The sequence below is a fragment of the Colobus angolensis genome, unplaced genomic scaffold, assembly GCF_000951035.1.
Source record: "Colobus angolensis palliatus isolate OR3802 unplaced genomic scaffold, Cang.pa_1.0 Scaffold271, whole genome shotgun sequence".
NCBI lineage: Eukaryota > Metazoa > Chordata > Mammalia > Primates > Cercopithecidae > Colobus > Colobus angolensis.
This window is the reverse complement of record NW_012115944.1, coordinates 1,252,753-1,276,237: the sequence shown is the minus strand read 5'-3', so window position 1 is coordinate 1,276,237 and position 23,485 is coordinate 1,252,753. Positions and strand designations below refer to the sequence as shown.

The following is a 23,485-nucleotide window of genomic DNA, read 5'->3' as shown; positions in this document are numbered from 1 at the left end:
AAAAAAAAAAAAAAGCTTAACATCACTGACCATTAGAGAAATGCAAATCAAAACCACAATGAGATATCATCTCACACCAGTCAGAATGGCAATTATTAAAAAGTCAAGAAACAACAGATGCTGGTGAGGCTGTGGAGAAATAGGAATGCTTTTACACTGTTGGTGGGAATGTAAATTAGTTCAAAAATTGTGGAAGTCAGTGTGGCGATTCCTCAAAGGATCTAGAATCAGAAATACCATTTAACCCAGCAATCCCATTACTATACCTAAAGTAACATAAATCATTTTACTGTAAAGACACATGCATGCATATGTTTACTGCGGCACTATTTATGATAGCAAAGATATGGAATCAACCCAAATGCCCATCAATGATAGACTGGATAAATAAAATGTGGTATATATACACCATGGAATACTATGCAGCCATAAAAAGGAATGAGATCATGTCCTTTGCAGGGACTAGATGAAGCTGGAAGACTTCATCCTCAGTAAACTAACACAGGAACAGAAAACCAAACACCACATGTTCTCACTCATAAGTGGGAGTTGAACAATGAGAATACAAGGACACAGGGAGGGAAACAACACACACCAGGGCCAGTCGGGGGATGTGGGGACAAGAGGAGGAAGAGCATTAGGACAAATAACTAATGCATGTGGGGCTTAAAACCTAGATGATGGGTTGATAGGTGCAGCAAACCACCATGGCACATGTATATCTACGTAACAAACCTACAAGTTCTGCATTTGTATCTTGGAACTTAAAGTAAAATAAAATAAATACAAAGGGAAATCTCACGATTGTAGATTTTTATATATATTCTTCACAGAATTTTTTAAAATCAAGGTGAAATGTAAAATTAACCACTTTAAAGTGTACAATTCAATGGCATCTAGTACATTCACAATATTGCACAACTGCCACTTCTGTCTAGTTCCAAAACATTTTTGTTGCTCCAAAAGAAAACCCTATATTACTAAAGAGTTATTCTCCATTGCTCTCTTCCCACGTCTCTGGAAAACAGCAATTTGCTTTCTGTGTCTGTGGATTTACTTATTTGGATATCTCACACATGAGATGTGACATTTTGTGTCTGTCTTCTCTCACTTAGCGTAATTCAAGGTTCATTCATGTTGTAGCTTGTATCAGTACTTCATTCCTTTTGATGGCTGAGTAACATACATTGTACGTATATACCATGATGCTGACCCATTCATCCACTGATGCATATTTGGATTGTTTCTACCTTTGGCTACTGTGAATAGTGGTGCTCTGTATATTCCTGTGTATGTATTTGAGCTCCTGTTTTCAATTCTTTGGCATAGATACTTAAAAATGAAATTACTGGATCATATAGCAATTCTATGTTTAACTATTCGACAGTGGCTGTACTATTTTACATTCCCACCAGCAATGTACAAGAGTTCCTATTTTTCCAAATCCTCATTAACACTTGTTAGTTTTTTTATTTTTGTTTTTATTACAGCCATCTTAGTGGGTGTAAAATAGTATCTCACTGTGATTTTAATTTGCATTCCCTAATGACTAATGATGCTGAACATCTCTTCATAAGCTAGAGGTCTGTGTATCTTCTTTGAAAAATGTCTACTCAAGTCATTTATTTGTTTATAAACTGGGTTGTCTTTTTGTTGTTCATTTGTAGGAGTTTTTTATATATTCTGGATACTAGATCCTTATCAGACACATGATTTGCAAATATTATCTCCCATTTTGTGGGCTGTCTTCTCATTTTCTTCATAGTGTCCTTTGATGCACAAAGTTAATTTTAATGATGTTCAAAATATTTTTTTGGTTACTGTTATCCCTCGTGGTTTTGGTGTAATAGCTAAGAATCTTTTGCCCAATCTAAGGTCATGAGGATTTTTCCTATACTCTTTTTCTAAGAGTCTTATAGTTGTAGTTCTTATCTATCTGTAGGTTAGGCTGTTGATTCATTTTGAGTTGATTCTTCTGTATGGTGTGAGGCAGGACCCAACTTCATTCTTTCGCAGGTAGATATCCAGTTGTCCCAGCACCATTTGCTGAACAGACTATTCTTTCCTAGACTTAGCACCCTTGTTGAAAAGCAATTGGCTATAGATGTATAGGGTTTATTTCTGGACTTTCAATTGTATTACATTGGTCTTTATGTGTATTCCTATGCCAGTATCGCAGTGTTTTGATTAATATAGCTTTAGGATGTTTTGAAATCGGGACGTTTGACACTTTCAACTTTGTTCTTCTTTTTCAATATCATTTTGGCTATTCAGGGCCCCTTGCAAGTCCATGTGAATTTGAGAATTTTCTTTTCCATTCCTGCCCAACAGGCTATTGGAATTTTGTTAAGGATTGTGTTGTATGTGTAGACTGCTTTGGGTAGTACCAATATCTTAACAACATTAAACCTTAATATAGTATATAGAAGAAACATAACTGCTTTTTGTGAGCTGATATTGCATCCTGCAACTTTGCTGAATACATGTTATTAGCTCAAGTTTGTTTGTTTGCTTTTTACAGATTTTTTTTCTGACCCGTTCAGTTTCTCTTCTTCTGAGACTCTCAAGTGTGCATTTGTAAACTTGATGATGTTCCATGGATCTTGTAGGCTCTGTTCATTTTTTCTATATTCTTTTTTCTTTCTCTTCTTTAGACTGAATAATTCCAACTGTTTATCTTCTTCCGCCTACTCAACTGTGTTGAACTTCTCTGGTGAATTTTAAATTTTATCTATTATAATTTCCAACTCCAGAATTTCTATTTGTTTCCTTTTTATAATTTCTGTCTCTGTTGATATACTCTATTTGCTCATACATTGTTCTCCTGGTATCCTTTCATCCATGGTTTCCTTTAGTTCTTTGAGCCTATTTAATATGGTTGATTTAAAGTCTTTCTTTGATAAGTCCAATGTCTCAGTTTCCTCAGCATTGGTTTCTGTCAATTTACTTTTGAATAGGCCATACTTTCCTATTTCTTTGTAAGCCTTGTCATTTTTTATCAAAAACTGTGCCTTCTGAATATTATAATGTGGTAACACTGGATATCAGATTCTACCTCCTTCACAGGGTTTTCTGTTGTTGCTTATTTTGGCCCTACTGTTGTCCCTTTAGTGACTTTTCCAAACAATTTTTGTGATGACTCTACTCCTTATTGTGTGCGGTCACTGAAGTCTCTCTTCTGTTATCTCAGTGGTCAGCAGTGATCTGACAGATTTCATTAAATGCTGAAATTGAGTAACCTCTTTCTTCACTAAGCACTCCTCTTATAGCTTTAAGTTTTGATTAAACTCCAGAATTCTGAAAAAGATGATTTCGTCATTTTTTGCCAACTTAATGGTTGCTTCAGTGCAAGGATTGATTCTTAGAGCTTCATACTCTGCTTTTCTGTGATGTCATTTGATAGCAGGAGGTAGCTAACCACTCAGGGGGTTTCTTGGGCATCTGAGAGGCCTTGATGGAGGAGCAGACATTCAGAACAGATGCAATGAGCTATGGTCAAGTAGTCTTAGGGAGGAAAGAGGAAACAGAAAGATCAGCTGGCTCCATGACTTGGGGAGATAAAAAGGGAGGGGAGATAAACCTCACCCAGGACTGCCTCAGTTGTGGGTTCTCCTGACAAAAGGAACTATGGGCCCCTCATAAAATTCTTATAGCATTTTTATAGATGAGTCTAATTAGGCCTATAGGGATGCAAGGCCACATAGTTAAAGAACTAGACCCCAAACCTAGCTCTCACTCTAAGAGCCAAGCCTTTTCTATTATATTATGTTGTATTTGTTCTAAAAGATTTGATTATTAAATCTGAATGTGGCATGAGTTATCCCATTGATGACCAGAATTGATTAGGCTTATACGACTGGCTAAGCCAGCTTCTTTCCCCTTACCTCTCTTTGTACTTCCCTTTAGGAATTTCATGCTTGGCCAGAGATGACCTTTCCAGAGCAGAGAACTATTCAGAGACTTAGCTGCTTTCTAAATAGACTTATCTCTTCAGGTCCAAGATTACTTTACATGTTGTTTCAAAGGAGGCTTTCACGAATATGACTAATGCTAATTTATAACATGGAATAAGTATAGACTCAAAGATTTCAGTTTCTGAGAAACAGTCTATTAAGATAACTTGTTCTCATGTTGACATAATGCCTCATCATATTTGATTCTACTGAGAAAGCTTTGACATTTTAAAAAGTTATTTTAAAAATTTTCTAAAACCGTAATTAATTCACAAAAGCCTCAAGAGAGGAACACATACAAAATTAGCCCAGTACCATATGGCAAAACAACTGTAGACACCAAGAACAGCCCAGAAATGGATGGTTTCTATACCTCAAAACCTAGGGCTTTTATCAGATCAATATGATAAAAGAAAGCCCTACTTTCTATGTACTCAACTATAAATTTAGAACACATGAACAAGAAAGCACTGTTGGCCTGCATTACGGGGATGAATGTAATGAATATTCTCTGTGGGGTTCACATGCCTAAATAAATGTTGCTTTATTTTGAGTATCTGCTGGTTTCCAAGAGATTTTCTAAGGCAGAAACCACTGAAGTAATTCAGTGACAAGTTATCATCACAACTAAAGCTGAGCTAAGGAAAAAAGATGAATTAATCCATACTGCTTAGCAACAGAATGTGACTTTCTTATCCACAGAACCCAGAAAATGGTAGAGCCAAGGCAGCAACAGAGCAGGAAGACCACTTCACCCTTCTAGAAGCATCCCAGTAACGTATACTGATAGCTGCAATTTACTTTGAAATGCATAAAAAATGATAGGTGCATAAAGAGATAGGTAGATGAACAGATGTGACAAAATAAGAGAAAATGTTTATGATGAAATCAAGATGGTGGGCATATGAGTGTTGTAAAATTCTTTCATTTTGTGTATCTGGAAATTTTTCTAATAAAATGTTTTGGGAAAAACATAAAAAGGAAAAGCATTCTAATAGGGCACACAAATAAGATAAACTTGGGAAAGCAGTTTCTTTTTGTTTTTGTTTTTTTTTTTTTAGAGACAGGGTCTTACCGTCACCTAGGCTGGATGGAGTGCAGTGGTGTGATCACAGCCCACTGCAGTCTCAACCTCCCAGGCTCAAGCAATCTTCCCATTTCAGCCTCCTGTAGCTGGGACTACAGGCACATGCCACCATGCCGGGCTAATTTTTGTATTTATTTGTAGAGACAGGGTTTCACCATGTTACCAGGCCGCTCTCGAACTCTGGAACTGAAGCAATCTGCCAGCCTTGGCCTCCCAAAGTGCTGGGATTACAGCCATGAGCCAACACGCCTGGCCTAGTAGTTTCTTTAAGGATTTAAGAACTCCTCCAGTCTTTAATCACTGTGTCTATCTCTTCAATGTAAATTAGGCTTATGGCAGACAAATGAATTCTTTCTAGGAAAGCTTCTGTGAGATCATCAATAATTATAATTATATATCTAGGCTTATAAGGAAAATTTAGGGGCTGGGTGCAGTGGCTCATGCCTATAATCCCAGCACTCTGGGAAGCTAAGGCAGGAAGACTACTTGAGCCCAGGAGTTCAAGATGAGCCTGGATAACATGGCAAAACCTAGTCTCTACAAAAATACAAAAATTAGCTGAGTGTGGTGGCATGTGGCTGTAGTCCGAGCCTGAGGTGGGAGGATAGCTTGAGTCCAAGAGGCCGAGGCTGTAGTGAACTGTGATTATGCCACTGCACTCTGGGCTGGGGGGGTGGTGGTGGAAGGTGGGACCCACGAAAAAAAAACCTTACCTTTCTTCAACTAAGGCAAAGTGTAAACCTTTAAAAAACAAAGAAAAACGCATCACGGCTAACACATCTGTCCAGTCAAATGCAAATATCAACAGCTGCAGCTAGGAGAAAGATGGGAAGGGGAAGTGGGGGCTCTAACTGGATCTTGACTAATGCATATTTATTCATGGAAAACAACCATGAATCATTTAAAAAGAACTCAGTCACAGGACTGACAGAAGAAAGTGTGTGTAACACAATAAAAGTCTGGTGCAAATAAAAGCAGAGTTGTATTTCCTCACATTCTTCTATAATGACCATAAAGTCTAGCCTCTAAGTACCTCTATTCCTTTGAGCAAAAGATAATTTGGGGCTTGTCTTTGGGGTTCATGCCATGCATGCTATTGTCTACACAAAACAGGGAAAACACAGGTGCTTCAGACAAAATCTGGTATCACATTAACACCAAACAAAAGGCAAAACACACTTATTTTTTCGTAATACTTAAACCATGGTAGGAGCTCATTTTTCTACTGAGTTTCTAGAAGGGCTCATTCTTCCATTTACAAGAGTCAAGTCTGTTTATTCTTGGTGCTCAGGAATAGGACTAGAGTGGGCAGCTATTCCTATCCCAGGAAATAAGTTTTTGAAGAATGGAAAGCAATTTGAATCAGGTCCTAAAACACAGTCTAAAGATAATGGTCTGAGAAGTGTTCACTCTAGACACATTCTGTTAAGAAAAGTAGAATAAGTAAAGCAGAATCACTTTTTTGGGTGAGCAGAGAAACATATAGCAGGGAGGGTAAAACTGTGGACTTAGAATCAGGCTGCCTCAGTTTGCATCCTATCTCTGTGCAAGCTCTGCTTATGTTATTAATATTTCAGTTTCCTCATGTTTAAAATAGGGTTAATGATACTGTGGAGATAAAATGAGTTAATACATGTGATGTGCTTAGGACAGTGTCTGGCTGTTAACTGTGTTAGCTGTTATCACCATCCATATCATCAAGCCAACAGAGACATCCAGTGTAATCATAATCACCCCCTCCCACACACACTTATTTAAAACAAAACTAAACAAAAAGGATACAAAAACATATTGGCCCTTTTTGAGACACCTTCCCTTTGATGCTGGTTCTTCAACTCCATTCTTCCTTTTACCACCCAAAGTTTGGAAAGAACCATGTTTGCAATTTTCACTTTCATAGAAATAATTTATAGCCTGGTTTCCACCCACAATACTCTGTTCTAATTGTTTTAGTTAAAGTCACTAAAGACTTTCTGTTAAATCAAATGATTTATTTTCAGTCTTTATGCTTCTTAATCACTTTTTAGTATTTCACACTGTTTACCCATCCCCACTTTTTGAAATAGCCTCCTTTGTTGGGTTTAACGTGACAACACTTTCTTCTAGTTCTTTTCTTGTCTTCTCCTCCTGATATATCTTTAATGATTCATGCTTTCTGCCCATCTTTAAAATACTGCCAATCCTAGGTTCTATATTTTATTGCTTTTTTCTTATCAATCTCAAAGGAAGAGACTAGTGGCTTTCACACAATCTAAGTGGTGATGGTGCCCAAGTTTATTCTATTCTAGACCTCGGTCCTGTACAGCATTTCCAACAACTTAGAAGAGTTATCTCCTTGGATATCCAACAGAAATCTCAAACTTAAAATGTTTAAAGCTAAATTTATCTCACTTACCTTAATCTATTCGTTCTCTTCCATTTGTCACCACAGTTAATGAAACACCATCATCTGTCTGGTCTTCCAAGATAGAAACTTGGGACTTACCCATAATTTCTTCCTCCTTAATCATTACAATTAATTTGTCACAGGTCTTATCAATTATTCTTGAGGAATATCTCTTAGATATAATCCCTTTCCTCTTTTCCCATTCCACTGTTATTTACAGTGCTGTAATCTTGGAGGGGTTGCTGGTTCACTCTAAGCCTCAGTTTTGTCATCTGTAAAATGAGGATAATAAGAGCATCTACCTGATAAGGTTAAATGGGGAAATATATGTTAAGTCCTTACTCAGAACCTAGTAAATTCTTAATGAATGACAGCCATATAATTTAGGTTCTCAAGATGTTTTGCTTTTATTTTAATAGATAATCTTGCATCTCTCACATTTCTTCTGTATAAGGCCACCAAATATCTGTATCTGACATGATGATGTCCACCCCTATGCTGCTACCCTTGCATCTCATTAACTCACCCCACCATAATCACCTAGCCTAGTAATGTGTCACTACAGTTCCTGTCAGAGGGGATGTACATCCCATAATGTTTAGTAAACGGATTTGTGAATAAAGCTAATATGATTTCCAATCTCAACTGCAGAGAAATGTGTACAGACTTGGTTTTGGTAGAACAGGAAGGCTAGTGGAAGACAGTTAAGGGTGCAAGGTCTTTGAAAATCACTGCTCTGTACTATAATAATAAAAGAAAATGAATCATTTGTTTGCCATCTTTCAGGAATACATTCCCTGTTTAAAGGCTACCATCATAAACAAGAAGACTATTAAATAACAAGAGAGGGAAGAAAAATGTTTTCCAGGCTCTGTGCATGTCACAGGTAAGACCTGGATACTAGCCAAGGCACTGATAATCAGTGAACAGTATTTCCTATAGGCAGCTGGGGGAAGGGGGAAAATGCCTCAGAGTTACTATCCAGAGAGGAGAGTATGAATTTTTTTTTTTTTTAAGACTCACTTTCATTTAGAAAAGTTATTGAGAAGGCTGGATCCACATCCATCCATTTAGGAACTAAAGTCATGCTAATGCTACATGTGAAGTTTATTGTTATGTAAATAATGATTCATTTAATTCTTCATTATTGTAAGTACAATATGCATTGGAGCTTACAGAAAACCTAATTCTAACTACCAAGACAGTTACTTTCTAATGAGACACTGGTTTATGTTCTGGTCTGCTCCATCTGTAATATTCTTTTTAAAAATTTGACATGAATTTCCACTTCTGGCCAAGATAGAGTAACCAGGACCAGATTAACCATCCCACGTAAAACAATAAACAAACCTTTACACAAAATATATGAAATAGGTTTTAAGAGCAGACATAAGGCAATGAAAAACAGTGATTCCTCAGAGATGGAAAACAAAGGAGGCAAATCCTGTGATTGCCCACTTATTGCCTTGAAAGCATTTCCAGGCCACAGTGTAAGAAGGGAGACCTCCAGTTTCCAGTTTCACATGTAAGGAGCTTGGAAATCACCACTTCATCCTAACAACAAGTAAAAACCTGAACAGACTGAAAAATCAGCAATTCCAGGATCCATAAGAGGTGAGGGCACAGGGCAAACCACTGAGTACAGTCAGGGAGTCACAGCTTACCAGAGTGGAAAATACAGTGGGAACCAGAGCCAGGGTAGAAAAACCTGACTTGCTGTTGACAAACTGCTGGAAGCTCCATGTGGGCCGCCACCATTTTGTGTGACTTACCTCTAAGAGCCCAACCAGGTTTTCACAGTAAATACTGAAGAAAAATCCCCTCAAGCTTCTGGCAGAAGAAGGGGAAAAGTAACCATTTTGAAATATGCCAAAGCACAATGCTCTTAACAAGGCCTCCCTCAGGGCAACCTAGTTCACCAGAGCCCAACCTGCTAGAGTACTAACAGTGCCTAACTGAAGGGAAGCATTCCATGTGGGAGAAGGGAAATACCCAACTCTCTCCCACTGAAGTGGGGAAGGAAAACAACACCTGAGGAACACTTATGAGGCTTCTAGTTCAGAGGCACAAGCTCACTAAAAAACTCAGACCCACTTACTGAACCACAGAACGCTTCCTTATCACCACAGCTCACTACCAAATGATTAACACTAAAGGCCCATTTACAGCAGTTCTTTTCACACAGTACATCATATCCAGCTAACAAGAAAAATGTACAAGGAATACTAAAAGGCAAAGAACACAGTGTGAAGAGACAGGGTGAGCACCAGAACCAGACATGGCAGAGATGTAATCCACAGACTGGGAATTTAAAACAACTATGATTAATACGTTAAAGGAGCTAATGGGTAAAGTAGATGGCATGCAACAATAGTGGGTAATGTAAGCAAAGAGATGGAAATCCTATGGAAGAACTAAAAAGAAATGCTAGAGATTAAAAAACACTACAACAGAAGTGAAGAATGCCTTTAATGGGACTATTAATGTCTGTATGTGGTCTATTAATAGACAAAATCAGAGTAAAGAATCTCTGATTTTGAGGATGTATCAATAGAAACTTTCAAAACTGAAAAATGAAGAGAATGACGACTGAAAAAAACCCAGAATAAAACATTCAATGACTGTGGAAGAATTACAAAAGGTGTAAATATGCATAATGGGGAATACCAGAAGGAGAAAAAAAGAGAAAAAGGAACAGAATATTTGAAACAATAATGACTGAGAATTTTCCCCAAATTAATATCAGACACCAAACCACAAGATGGTTGGAGAACATTAACTGTAATAAATGCCCCCTAAGCTATACTTAAGCATATCATTTTGAAACTACAGATAAAGAACAAATCATGAAAGAAGTCGGATTATAAAATGGCTCATCTATAGAGGAACGAAGATAAGAATTACATATATGTGACTTCTCAGAAACCATGCAAGCAAGGAGAGAGTGGAGTAAAATATTTAAAACGTTGACAGAAAACCTCACCAACCTAGAATTCTGTACCTTGAGAAATTATCCTTCAGAAATAAAGGAGAAATAAAGACTTTCTTGGACAAATAAAAATTGAGGAAATTTGTTGCCAGACTTGCCTTGCAAGAAATGTTAAGAAAAATTCTTTAGAGAGGGAAAATAATATAGGTCAGAAACTAAAATCGACATGAAGGAAGGAAAAGCACTAAAGAAGGAATAAGTGAAGGTAAGATAAAAACTTTTATTTTTTTTATTCTGAATTGATCTAACAGATAATAATTAGGAACAGGGAGGGGCATTACATAATGACAAAGGGGTAAATTCTCCAGAAACATATGAAGATCCTTATAGATCTCATATATAGATTTCAACATCCTTTTAACAGAAATAGATCCCACAGGCAGAAAAATCAGTAAGGACACAGTTGAACTCAACAATACCATCAAAAACCTGAATATAACTGACATCCATAGATGTCATCCATAGATGACTTTACCCAACAAGAGCAGAACGCACATTCTTTTCACGTTCAGAGTATTTACCAACCAGACTATATTCTGAACCATAAAATAGACTTTAATGAATTTAAAAGAATAGAAAGCATATAATATATGCTCTCAGACCACAATGGAATTGTTAGAAATCAGTAACAGAAAGATAGCTAGAAAATCCCAAAACACGCAGAGATTAAACAATGCAGAGAGAGAACCCAGTCAGAATCTGACATATTCCTTTACTCGAGGAGGTGGAGCTGAGAATCCCAGGAGACCAAGGTAGTGAGAGTTCAAAGGACAGAGTTCTGGGAAGAAGAAAGCTATGCAGAAATAATTCTGGAGATCTGTGGAAATTAACCCTTGAGTAATCAACAGAGTACTTACCGGCATGTGTATGTGAGGAAATTACCCAAGGTTGAGAAAAGATCTATCCAAGATTAGAAAAAATAGTATCGGCTTCTTACACAGGGCGAGAAATAGTGCCTGTTCCTACCAGCCAGAATGGAAAAATTTACAGGACATTTGGCCAGGCACAGTAGCTCACTCCTGTAATCCCAGCACTTCAGGAAGCCGAGGCAGGCAGATCACCTGAGGTCAGGAGTTTGAGACCAGCCTGGCCATGGTGAAACGCTGTCTCTACTAAAAATACAAAAACTTGGCCGGGCATGGTGGCGCTCACCTGTAGTCCCAGCTACCCAGGAGGCTGAGGCAGGAGAATTGCTTGAGCCCGGGAGATGGAGGCTGCAGTGAGCTGAGATCATGCCACTGCACTCCAGCCTGGGCAACAGAGTGAGAGTCTGTCTCAAGAAAAAAAAAAAAAGAAAAGATAGGAAAAGAAAGAAATACACAGGACATTTGGTAGAGTACTCAGAAGGGTCTTATTTCAGTAGTAGCAAACAATTAGATCTGGAATACATGCTGCTCTGGTCCCATTTAACAAATGATTAAGGCAAGACAGAAAACTGATCATACTGTTTGCAAATAACATTTCAGAAAAAAGCTTAAGAATATGTATAAGAATATGAAAATTTCTAACACTCAACAAGCTATAATTCACATCAGATAACCAAGAAGAGATTATCAGGCATGCAAAGAGGCAAGAAAATATGATTCATATTTAGGAGAAACAAAATCAATCAATTGAAACTAATAAATAAGGCGGATGTTAGAATTAGTAGAGAAATATTTTAAAACCGATTATTACTATATTAAATATGCTCAAAAGGTATGAACATGGAAGCTATAAAGAATCAAACTGAACTTCTAGATATAAAATAAGAACATCTGAAATGAGGCCGGGTGCAGTGACTCATGCCTGTAATTCCAACACTTTGGGACGCCGAGGTGGGCAGATCACCTGAGGTCAGGAGTTTGAGACCAGCCTGGCCAGCATGGCAAAACCCCATCTCTACTAAAAATACAAAAATTAGTCAAGTGTGGTGGCGGGTATGTGTAATCCAGCTACTCAGGAGGCTGAGGCAAGAGAATTGTTTGAACCCAGGAGGCAGAGGTTGCAGTAAGCCGAGATTGCGCCACTGTACTCCAGGCTAGGTGACAGAGTGAGCAAACAAACTCGCTTGTCCATCTCAAAACAAACAAACAAACAAACAAACACCCATCTGAAATGAAAAATACACTAGATAGAATTAGGGACACATTTGACATTACAGAGGAAAAGATGAATGACCTTGAAGACACAGGAATAAAAACTATACAAAATTAAAAACACAGAGAAAAGGACCCTCCAAAATAAAAATAGCATCAGTGAACTGTGAGATAACTCCCAGTGGCCAAATATAGTTGCAACTGCAGTCTCTGAAGGTGGGGGAAAGAAAATATATTCAAAGAAACTATGTCTACAAAATTTCCAAATTTGAAGAAAACTATAAGCACACCGATGCAAGAAGTTCAATAAACCTCAAGTTCAAGAAACATGAAGAAAATGACACTAAGGCACATCAAATTGATTAAAACAGTGATAAAGAGAAAAATCTTAAAAGCAGCTAGAGGAGAAATGATATTAAGTACAGAGGAACAAAGGAAAGAATGACAGCAGATTCCTTGTCACAAATAATGCACGTGAGAAGGCAGTAGATTTATAGTTTTAAATTATGGAAAGGAAAAAAATCTGTCAACTTAGAACTCTTTACTCAGTAAAAACAGCTTTCAAATATTTCAAAAATCATATTAAAATAATGACCTTTACAGATATATAGAGGCTGAATAAATTAATTGCTAGCCAATCCATAATGCAAGAAATGTTAAAGGAAGTCAGTCCTTCAGGCAGAAGGAAAGACACCAGATGGAAATAGGATTAACACAAAGAAATGAAGAGCACCAGAAATGGTAACTACATGGATAAATATATAAGATTTTTATGTTATTGGTTAAAATTCTTTAAAGGATAACTAACCGCTGTATTGTGGGGTATATAACATTTATATAAGTAAAATGTCTGACAACAACAACATAGAGGTTGGGGACACACGGAAATATACATTGTGCAGAAATAATATAACAGGTCTGAGGCTGTTCCCCTTAGAAAGCTTGCTTACAAGGTTGACTCCTAGCAGGAGTCTGGGAATTTGGATTTCAGGAGGGTTCTTACCATTCCCAGAACGGAATGGCTCATTGTACCTAAACAGTTTGTACAAACAATGTGGTTTACCTGCTCCCCTTCTGGGAGCCTGGAATTCTGGTATGTGTTAGGCAAGCTGGGGGTCTGTATGACCACACCCCAGTAAAAATCTCGGGCAATGAATCACTAATGAGTGTTCCTGGTATACAATATTTCACACATGTTGTCACAACTAATTGCTGGAGGAACTGAGTGTATGCTGTGTGACCTAACTGGAAGAGGGTACTTGGTAGCTTGTGTCTAATTTCCTCCAGACTTGCACCTTGTGGCTTTTCTCTTTGCTGATTTTCCTTTGTATCCTTTCATTATAATAAAGCATAGCTGTGGTAATGACTACATGTTGAGTCCTATGAGTCTTCCTAGGGAATCCTTGAACCGAGGGGCACTCCTGACATAATTATTGTAATGGTCTTATACTATACATGAAATGGTATAATACCACTTGAGGGTACATTGTAGTAAGTTAAACCTACATAGCATACATCAAACAGTGAACAAAAAATAAAGAGTACAGCTAATTAAGGAGACAAAAATATACTCACACAAATAATCAAAATGTGGTAGTGAAATAAAGAAAAGCAGGATGAGAACAAGGAATAGATAGGATAAATGAAAAGCAAATAGCAAGAAGATAAATTTAAACCTCCCCAATTAAAAAAAGTAAATGATCTAAATATTTCAATTAGAAGCCAAAGACAGATTGGATAAAGAAGCAAGACCCATCACTATGATGTTAATAAGAAGCTCATTGTAAATATAAATATACAAATAGGCTAAAATTAAAGGTATGGACAAAGATAACTAATATATGCTAACACAAATAATAGAAAGGTGGAGTGGTTTTTATTATTAGACAAAGTAATTTCAGAGCAAAGAACATCATCAAGGATAAAAAAAAGGTCATTTCCTAATGATCACTGGGTCAATGCATCAAGAATACCTAACAGTCCTAAATACACACTCTAATAACAAAACTCCAAAGACAAAGAGCAAAAACTACAAGGAGTAATATAGAAATCCACAAAATCCATTTTTGCAGTTAAAGATTTCAATCTCTCTTCTAATGATTAAGGGAACAAGCAGAGGGAAAATCAGCAAGGATATAAAAGCCCTGAAAAAAACAATTTGACCTATTTGATATTTATAGAACTGTCTACTGTAAAATAGCAAATTCTTTTCAATTGCATATGAAACATTTATGAAGACAGACCATATCTTGGGCCGTAAAAAATTTGTATAAATTTAAAAGAAATCATGTCATACAAAGCATGTTCTTTGACAACAGTGAAATTAAATTTGGAATCGATAGCAGAAATATATCTGGAAGTTCCCTAGAAGTAAATATACGTAAGTCAAAGAAAAAGTCAAAAGACAAATTAGAAGGTATTTTCAATGGAATGCAAATGAAATGCTTAAAAAAAAAAGTAGAGGGAATACTTTCCCATTACCATGATACTAAAACCAGACAAAGACATTAAAAAAACTCTAGAAACCAATATCACTCATGAACATAAATGCAAAATAGTATATACAAAATTGCAGCAAACTGAATCCATCAATATATTAAAAAGTCATGACCAAGTAGGTTTTCTCTTACGAATGCAAAGTTAGATTCAAATATCAATCAGTGTGTTTTGTAATATTTAACTAAAAAAGAAAAATATAATTTCTATTGATGTTGAGGAATTCTGACAAAATCCAATATAAATTCCTGATTGAAAAAAAATTATCAACAAACTAACAACAGCAGAGAACTTCCTTAACTTGATACAGAACATCTACGGAGAACATACTGACATATCTAATGGTGAAAGACTGAACGCTTTCCACCTAAGATCAAGAAAAAGCAAGAATTTCTGCTCTGTTTCCACTCAACATTATATTAGTTCTAGTCAGAGTAATAAGGCAAGACAAAGAAAAAAGAAGAACTATCTTTATTTACAGACAACATGATCATCTATGCAGAAAATCTTACTGAATCTATAAAAAAGCCATTAGAACTAATACGTGAGTTTAGCAAGGTTTTAGGATACAAGAGCAATACAGTAAAAATCAATTGTACTTCTATATATTGGCAATGAACAATTAGAAATCAAGCTAAAAGCAATATCATTTACAATAGCATAAGAAATATGAAATACTGAAGGATAAGTATAAAATATTTTCAATATTTATACACTGAAAGCTAGAAAATACAGCTGATAGAAATTAAGTAAGGTCTACATGAATGCAGAGATATACTATATAGGTTGGAAGATTCAATACTGATAGGTTGATTTCCCCCCAGATTATCTATCTTTTCCCCCCAAATTGATCTGTCTGTCCGTCCGTCCGTCCATCCATCCATCCATCCATCCATCCAATCTCCATAAAAACTCTAGCAGTTTTTTTTTTGTTAGAAATTTACAAGGCTTCACAAAGAAATGTAAAGACTCTAGAATAGCTGAAATAACTCTAAAAAAGAAGACTAGAGGGTTGACATGATTTCAAGATTTATTATAAAGCCACAGTAATAAAGCATGTTATTAGTATCAACATAGAATATTAGATAAGTAAAACAGAAGTCCAGAAATAGAACTACGTATCTCTGGATGAATACTTTTTAACAAAGGTGCAAAAGGAATCCAGTAGATAAACAGTCTTTACAACAAATGGTATGGGAACAACTAGGTATCTGTATCTTCCCCTCTAAGAAGGAAAAACAGAAAAGAAAAAGAATGTTGACACATATCTTGCATCATATACAAAAATTTACTCAAAATCAGATACCTAAATGTAAAACATAAAACTACAAAATTTTTAGGAGACAATATTTGTGTCCTTTGATTAGTCAGATAAATCTTAAACACAACACTAAAAGGCCAGTCAGTCCTCTAAGACATAAATTCACAAGTTGGACATCTAAAAACTTCTGTCTTCAAAAGACACTGTTAAGAGAATGAAAACAGAAGCCACAAATGAAGAAAAAATATTTGTAAATCAAGTATCTGTTAAAGGATGTGTATCCAAACTAGATAAAAAGCTTTCAAAATGTAAAGAAGATATTCAGATAGCAAATAGGCACACAAGATTATCAATATCAGTTACTAGTGAAATCCAAATTAAAGGCACAATGAGACATCATTACACAGTAGCAGAATATCAAAAGTTTAAAAGATTGACCATACTATGTACTGACAAGAATGACGAGGAACTGAAACTCTCATACATGGATAGTGAGAACGAAAATGATACAACCACTTTTGAATATAATTTTGCAGTTTCTTAAAAAGTTAAACATATACCTGTCAGACAATCTACCCGTCTACTCTTAAATACTTGATAGAATTCAATGGTGAAACCATTTGATCATGAAGTTTTATTTGTTGGATGGTTTTTGATAGCAGGTTCAATTTCTCAAAGGAAATAGAGACCCTGAGATATTTTATTTCGCCTTGTGTTAGTTTTGGTAAGTTGTGCTTTTCAAGAAATTTGTTATTTTCATCTAAGTTGTTGCAATTATTGGCATTTATAATCTCTCTTATATTTTCTTATTATGCTTTCTATGTCTGTAGAATGTGTAGTGATATCTCCTCTTTCATTCCTGATATTAGTAATTTGTGTTTTCTCCCATTTTTCTTAAGCAATATTAAGATTCATAAATTTTATTTATGGGGTTCATAAATTTTGTTTTTTCCAATAACGAATTTTGGCTTTGTTCATTATTGCTAATGTTTGTCTATTTCCTACGCCTCTGATATTTGCTCTTATCTTTATTATAATATTTCCTTCCTTTTTACTAACATTCTTGGTGTAGTAGTTTCTTAGGGCTGCCATAACAAATTACCACTAACTTTGTGGCTTAAAACAACCAAATTTTATTTTCTCACAGTTCTGGAGGCTAGAAGTCCAAAATCAAGGTGTCCCTAGGGCCATGCTTCCTCTGAGGCTCAAGGAAGATTTTCCCCCCTTCCTAGTTTCTAGTGGCTTCTAGAAATTCATGGTGTTTTTTGGCTTATACAGCTGTACCACTCCCAACTTCTGCCTCCAAATTCACATGGCCCCTTCCTTGTGTACTTCTGTGTGACTTCTCTTCTTTTTAAAAAATACCGTCATTGGATTTAGGGCTCACCCTAATTTAGTGTGATCTCATTTTAATTTAATTACACCTGCAAGGTCTTATTTCCAAAAAGGTCACGTTCTTAGATTCTGGGTGGACATGAATTTTTGGGGTACATTATTCAATTACACTGGGTTTAACATATACATTTTAGAACCTCTGGATTCTGTTATGTTCCTCTCAAGTATGCTGATTTTTGTTCACATTAACTTAGTTGGGCTCAAATCCTCCTCGGTTATAATAAGCAGCTGAAATACCTAAGTTCTTTCAGCTTCTGGGTGTTTCTTTATTTGCAGAGCTTATTAGGATTTCTTCTATACATATATGGTTCAGTAGTCAGCCAAGGATCTGGGGCAGGGCTTACATACACATTTTGGGATCCAACGCCTCTGCAGCTCCCTTTCTTTTAGAATTTCCTTGCTAACTTTCCAGTGTTCTGCCAGCTTTGGGATTCTGTCCTTTGATACTTCAAGTTAGTAAAGCTGTGGCTTTCTGCCACCTGAAGCCACCACAGATTGGAAAGAGTCCTTAAGCAAAATGCCACAAACTTGAAAATATACTGGTTTTGGTCCCTATATTCCAAATGTAAACTCACTTCCCACTTCCATCTGCCTTTTGCCACTCTCCAGTGCCTTCAAATAGTTATTTTTTGTATTTTGTTCATATTTCATAATTGTTATCCATGGAAGGCTTAGTCTAACCAGGCAATTCTTCCATTAACAAAAGCTGGAATTCAGACATGCTGTTTTTATTATGGCTTTAAAATGCTTTAGTAAAGTGTGTATTCATTTGTCAGGTCATAGGTGCCAGATGATGATTTTACCTCATTAACTCTGATAGGAATATTTTTAGCTTAAAAATTCTCAGCAACTAGTTCTTACAGTACAGTCAGTACAGCTACCTATTTATAGGTAGGTGTTAGCCAAGGTAAAAAGACCTACTGAAGTTCCAGAAGCAATCAGCAGAACAACCTGTCCCTATAGATCAGTATTACATAAAATTGACCTAGCAATCTTTCTAACCCTATCAGATTTCAGCTAATAAATACAATCAGACAAAGAAGTAACAGACGTATTTAAACAAGTCTTTTTTTAGTGAAAAGAAAAGAGAGAAAACAGGAACAAAACAGACTAAGCTAGGAGATAGATATTTTCATTATATCTTAGTAATTAATTACTACAGAGGATGGTGGGAAGGACTCTTAAAAAAGCAACTCTTTTAAAAAGAGGAGGGAAAAGATCAACCTTCACTATTAGGAGATGTCCTCAACAATTAAGAATATACGATATTTACTTGGCAGCCTACAGTCTATTCTATATAGAGATTAGATCAATACCTAACCTAAACTAAAAAAAATTAGGTTTTACTTTTTTACCCAACAATTAAAAAACATATCTGGGGTTTGGTTTTTATTTTAACTATTTAGACTAAAAAGTACATTTCATCCTGAGATTTGGCAAATCTTTGAAATCTGAGAGTGTAACAGAGAATCGAGAGGGTAAGAGAGAAATGACTAAGGTAGATCTGGATTCTTGTTCAAAGTTTATTATTCTATTACCCTGGGCAAGTGGAATTAACTGCTTTTGGAGGCAGTTTCATTAAATGTGAAACAAAGGACTTGGATGAAATCTTTTAAGATTCTTAGTGCTAAAAAAAGATTTACGTGAATCAGATTTTGAACATATGAGAACTGAGTGATACTGACTACAACCTAACAATGACTCAAATGTTATTTCCCTTGCTCCCTCACAGAAGCCCTTTGCCACTTCATTTCTCTCCACTTCCTCATAATCCTCTGTAAAAAACAGGATCAATGAAGTCAGGCATGTGTCTGAAAAGAACTCTCTAGAGCTGATGATTCTCAATCTAAGACCTTTCTAGAACTTGATCTAAAACTTTTATCTCACTCATAAGACATAGGGGAAAAAAAGCTAAAAATGGCGGGGGTGAGGGGACTGACTCCTTGGGAACAACCAGTTTATTTTTGAAAACACTATGTTCCTTGTTGAGGTGTGCTTTCTGTATAGTGCTCACCAATGAGGACTGCTGCACCCAGTCTAAGACTTTCAGTCCTCTGAAAACATTATGTGATATGACATGTGCTACATAAAAGCATGGGGTTTCATGAGTTTAGTATTTCCTAGTAAGGTTTAGGGTTTTTTAACTTTACTAGATCAGCTACACTCTCTATATATCTTAATTTACCTCTCCTTTGGGTCACAATCCTCTGTTTCTAATTTATAGCCACTAGGATCATTTAACCACAAGTATTATATCATGGTAGGTTATACGCTCAGACATACCAACTGTGTGACCTTTTGCAAATTACTTAACTCCTCTCTCCATGTTGATTTCTTACTCTGTAAGAGGGGATATATATACCTCATGGGGCTGTCATGATAATGCAGTTATTAGCAGGAAACCTGGTACATAGTAAACGTTCAATAAATGCTAGTGATGATCATACTTTCATCCTGTCTTCCCATTCTTGATGTCAAATCCTGTTCAAGTCTTTTCACTTTACACATTTCTCAATCATTTTCAGGAGTCTTGGCAGCATCATGGACTTTCCATCACCTTCACATTTCAGTGCCATCTGTTGCCTACTCCTGATGTTTGTTCTTCCATAGGCAGAGAGGCTAATTAAAACACAAATCTACCCTCTTAAATTTTTAAGTGAATAGTACAGCAAGGTTAACTATAAGCACAATGTTGTACAGCAGACCTCTAGAACTTTTTCAACTTTCATGATTGATACTTTATACCCATTGAACAGGAACTCCCCATTTCCTCCTTCTGCCAGCTCCTGGCAACCACTATTCTACTTTCTATTCTGATGGCTACTTTAGATGCCTCATATAAGAGGAATCATGTCATATTTGTCCTTTTGTGACTGGCTTATTTCATTTAGCAGAATGTTCTCAAGTTTCATTCATATTGTAGCACATTACAGGATCTCTTTTCCATTGATATATAGACCACATTTTCTTGATCCATTCATCCTTTAACATTTAGGTAGTTTCTGTCTCTTGGCGATTGTGAATAATGCTGCAATAAACATAGGAGTGAAAATATCTCTTTGAGACCCTGATTTCAGTTCTTTTGGATAAACACTCAGAAGTGGGATTGCTGGATCATATGGCAGTTCTACTTTAAATATCTGATGAACCTCCATACTGTTTTCCATAGCAACTGCACCATTTTACATTCCCACCAACGGTGTATGGGGTTTTGATTTCTCTACATCCTCACCAACACTTGTTATTGTCTTTTTTTTTTTTTTAAATAATGGCCATGTTAACAGGTGTGAGGTACTATCTCATTATGGTTTTGATTTGCATTTCCCTGACAATTAGTGATATTGAGCATTTTTTCATATACCTATTGGCTATTTGTATGTCTTCTTTGAAGAAATGTCTGTGTAAGTCCTTTGTCCCTTTTTTTTTTTTTTTTGAGACGGAGTCTTGCTCTGTTGCCCAGACTGGAGTGCAGTGGCGTGATCTTGGCTCACTGCAAGCTCCGCCTCCCAGGTTCACGCCATTCTCCTGCCTCAGCCTCCCCAGTAGCTGGGACTACAGGCGCCTGCCACCACGCCTGGCTAATTTTTTGTATTTTTAGTAGAGATGGGATTTTGCCATATTGGCCAGACTGGTCTTGAACTCCTATCCTCAAGTGACCCGCCTGCCTCAGCCTTCCAAAGTACTGGGATTATAGGTGTGAGCTACAGCGCCTGGCCAATGTTACTTTTAATATAACTATTAAAGCTATTGGCTCTAGAAAGAAAGTAAATGACAGATAATAATATTTTATTGAGTGCTTCCTACTGTATCAGGAACTGTGCTAAATGCTTTATGTGCACGAGATAACTATTATCATTTTCGTTTTATGGATATAATCATACTATTTTTTGAATTCTTCTCTAAGACATGATCTAACCTCTTGTCAACTAAAATTTGGGCTTGTCTAAAACCTCAGATATGTAGATTTTTACAGAATGAGGTGAGGCTCATAAAATAATTTTTTTCCTAATAGATTTTCTAATACTTGATAGTTTTGATTTATATACAAAATTCACTATGAAATTTAAAAATCTACCCACAAAGATATTATCAGAGTAAAAAAATGTGAGCCACATTTAGTCTTTTTAATTTTCTAAACCTCAGAAAGATTTTTTATTGTTTTAATAACAGCATCATCATAATATATTAAGATGCTGTGCTGTCCTTTGTAGGGAATGGTGGAACAAGGGATGATGGTTAGCCATCATAAATACAACCAGTACTGTGAGCTGATTTCAGGAGAGAAATTAAGCATCCATTATTTCCTGCCAGATTGCTCTCAGGATTATTGGGAAATAAATATTTCCTTGTGGAAGGCTAACTGCTCTTAGAGAAAATCTTCAATCTTCACCTGTGTCTCTGGAACTACTTCACTGACCAGCCCAGACTATGTGTGATTTATAATTCAAATAAACATTGATTTATATTTAAGACATACTTTATTGAAAAATTTTAATTATACTCACTTTAAGTTAAAGATCAATTAAACCTGTATTAGTTCATTCTTGCATTGCTATAAAGACATATCTGCAACTGAGTAATTTAAAAAGAAAAGAGATTTAATTGGCTTATTTTCTGCAGGCTGTGCAAGAAGCATGATGCTGGCATATGCTTGGCTCTTGAGGAGGCCTCAGGAAATTTACAATCATGGCGGAAGGTGAAGGGGGGAGTAGGCACGTCACATGGCCAGAACAGGAGCAGGAGAGAAGGGGGGTGGGTGCCACACATTTTTAAATGACCAGATCTCATGAGAATTCCCTCACTATTGCAAGGACAGTACCAAGGTGATGGTACTAAACCATGAATGAGAAACCACCCCCATGATGCAATCACTTCCCACCAGGTCCCACCTCCAACACTGGGAATTACAATTTAATACAAGGTTCGAGTGGGGACACAGATCCAGACCATATCAAAACTTTTGTCTGATATCTTCTTTAAATACCTAATGAGTATAATCGTCTCATGGAAAAAGGAAGCTCTGGGGAACCTAATGTACAGCTCACTCACTGCTGTCATGTCAATTGCAGACCTCTCAAGCAAGCACTGCTGGAAGAAAGAAGAGCTAGCATCTCAGTTCTTTCGGTCCCTCTGTTTGCATACACTGACTGTTCTTCAAGAGAAGAAGCAAGACCCATTTTTGGGTCTGACATATGGCTACTTACTAGTTACTTCCTCCTTCACTTCCAGTACTTCAGTAATAGGAGGTGGTAATACAGAGAGCATGGATGTTTAACTGAATCATGGGTGTATGATGGTAGCATTATTGTTATAGTGAAAAGTTAGAAACAAATACATGTTTAATAATAGGGTGCTATTAACCAAGAAAAGGTGAGATTTGAATAGCTCTTAATACATCCACTTAATGACAATCTGCAGACATAAAATGTGAGAGTAAATGATATTAATAAAATAATATATTGAGTAAAAATAAATGCATTACAGAAAGTATCTTTAAGATTCTATTGCAAAAATAAGAAGACTATATTTCTAACATTGACAGTAACCATTTCCATTTGGAGATATAAATGTGTGATTTTAAATTTCTATATTAAGCATGAATTACATTTAACAAGGAAAAGAGTTGAAGCTATTTCAAAATAATTTAATGGATCAGTTCACATGGCCAAATAGATAAGAAATACTCCTTTTAAACTCAAAATTTAATAAGACATTCTCTGGAGGTCATAGTGCCAAAATTGTATGTGTGTATGTTTATACCCTTACCTTCTTCCATAAAAAGTATTAAAACCATGATCATGAAGGTGGTTTTCCCAGGGCGAGGCTCATCCATTGCACAC

General features: G+C 36.3%; 1 protein-coding gene across 1 annotated transcript in view; it reads right to left on the bottom strand.

The window, feature by feature from the left end:
* Window positions 1-23,485, bottom strand: part of TANC2 (tetratricopeptide repeat, ankyrin repeat and coiled-coil containing 2) — a 478,795-nt gene that overhangs the window by 127,250 nt on the left and 328,060 nt on the right. The window lies entirely within an intron of this gene.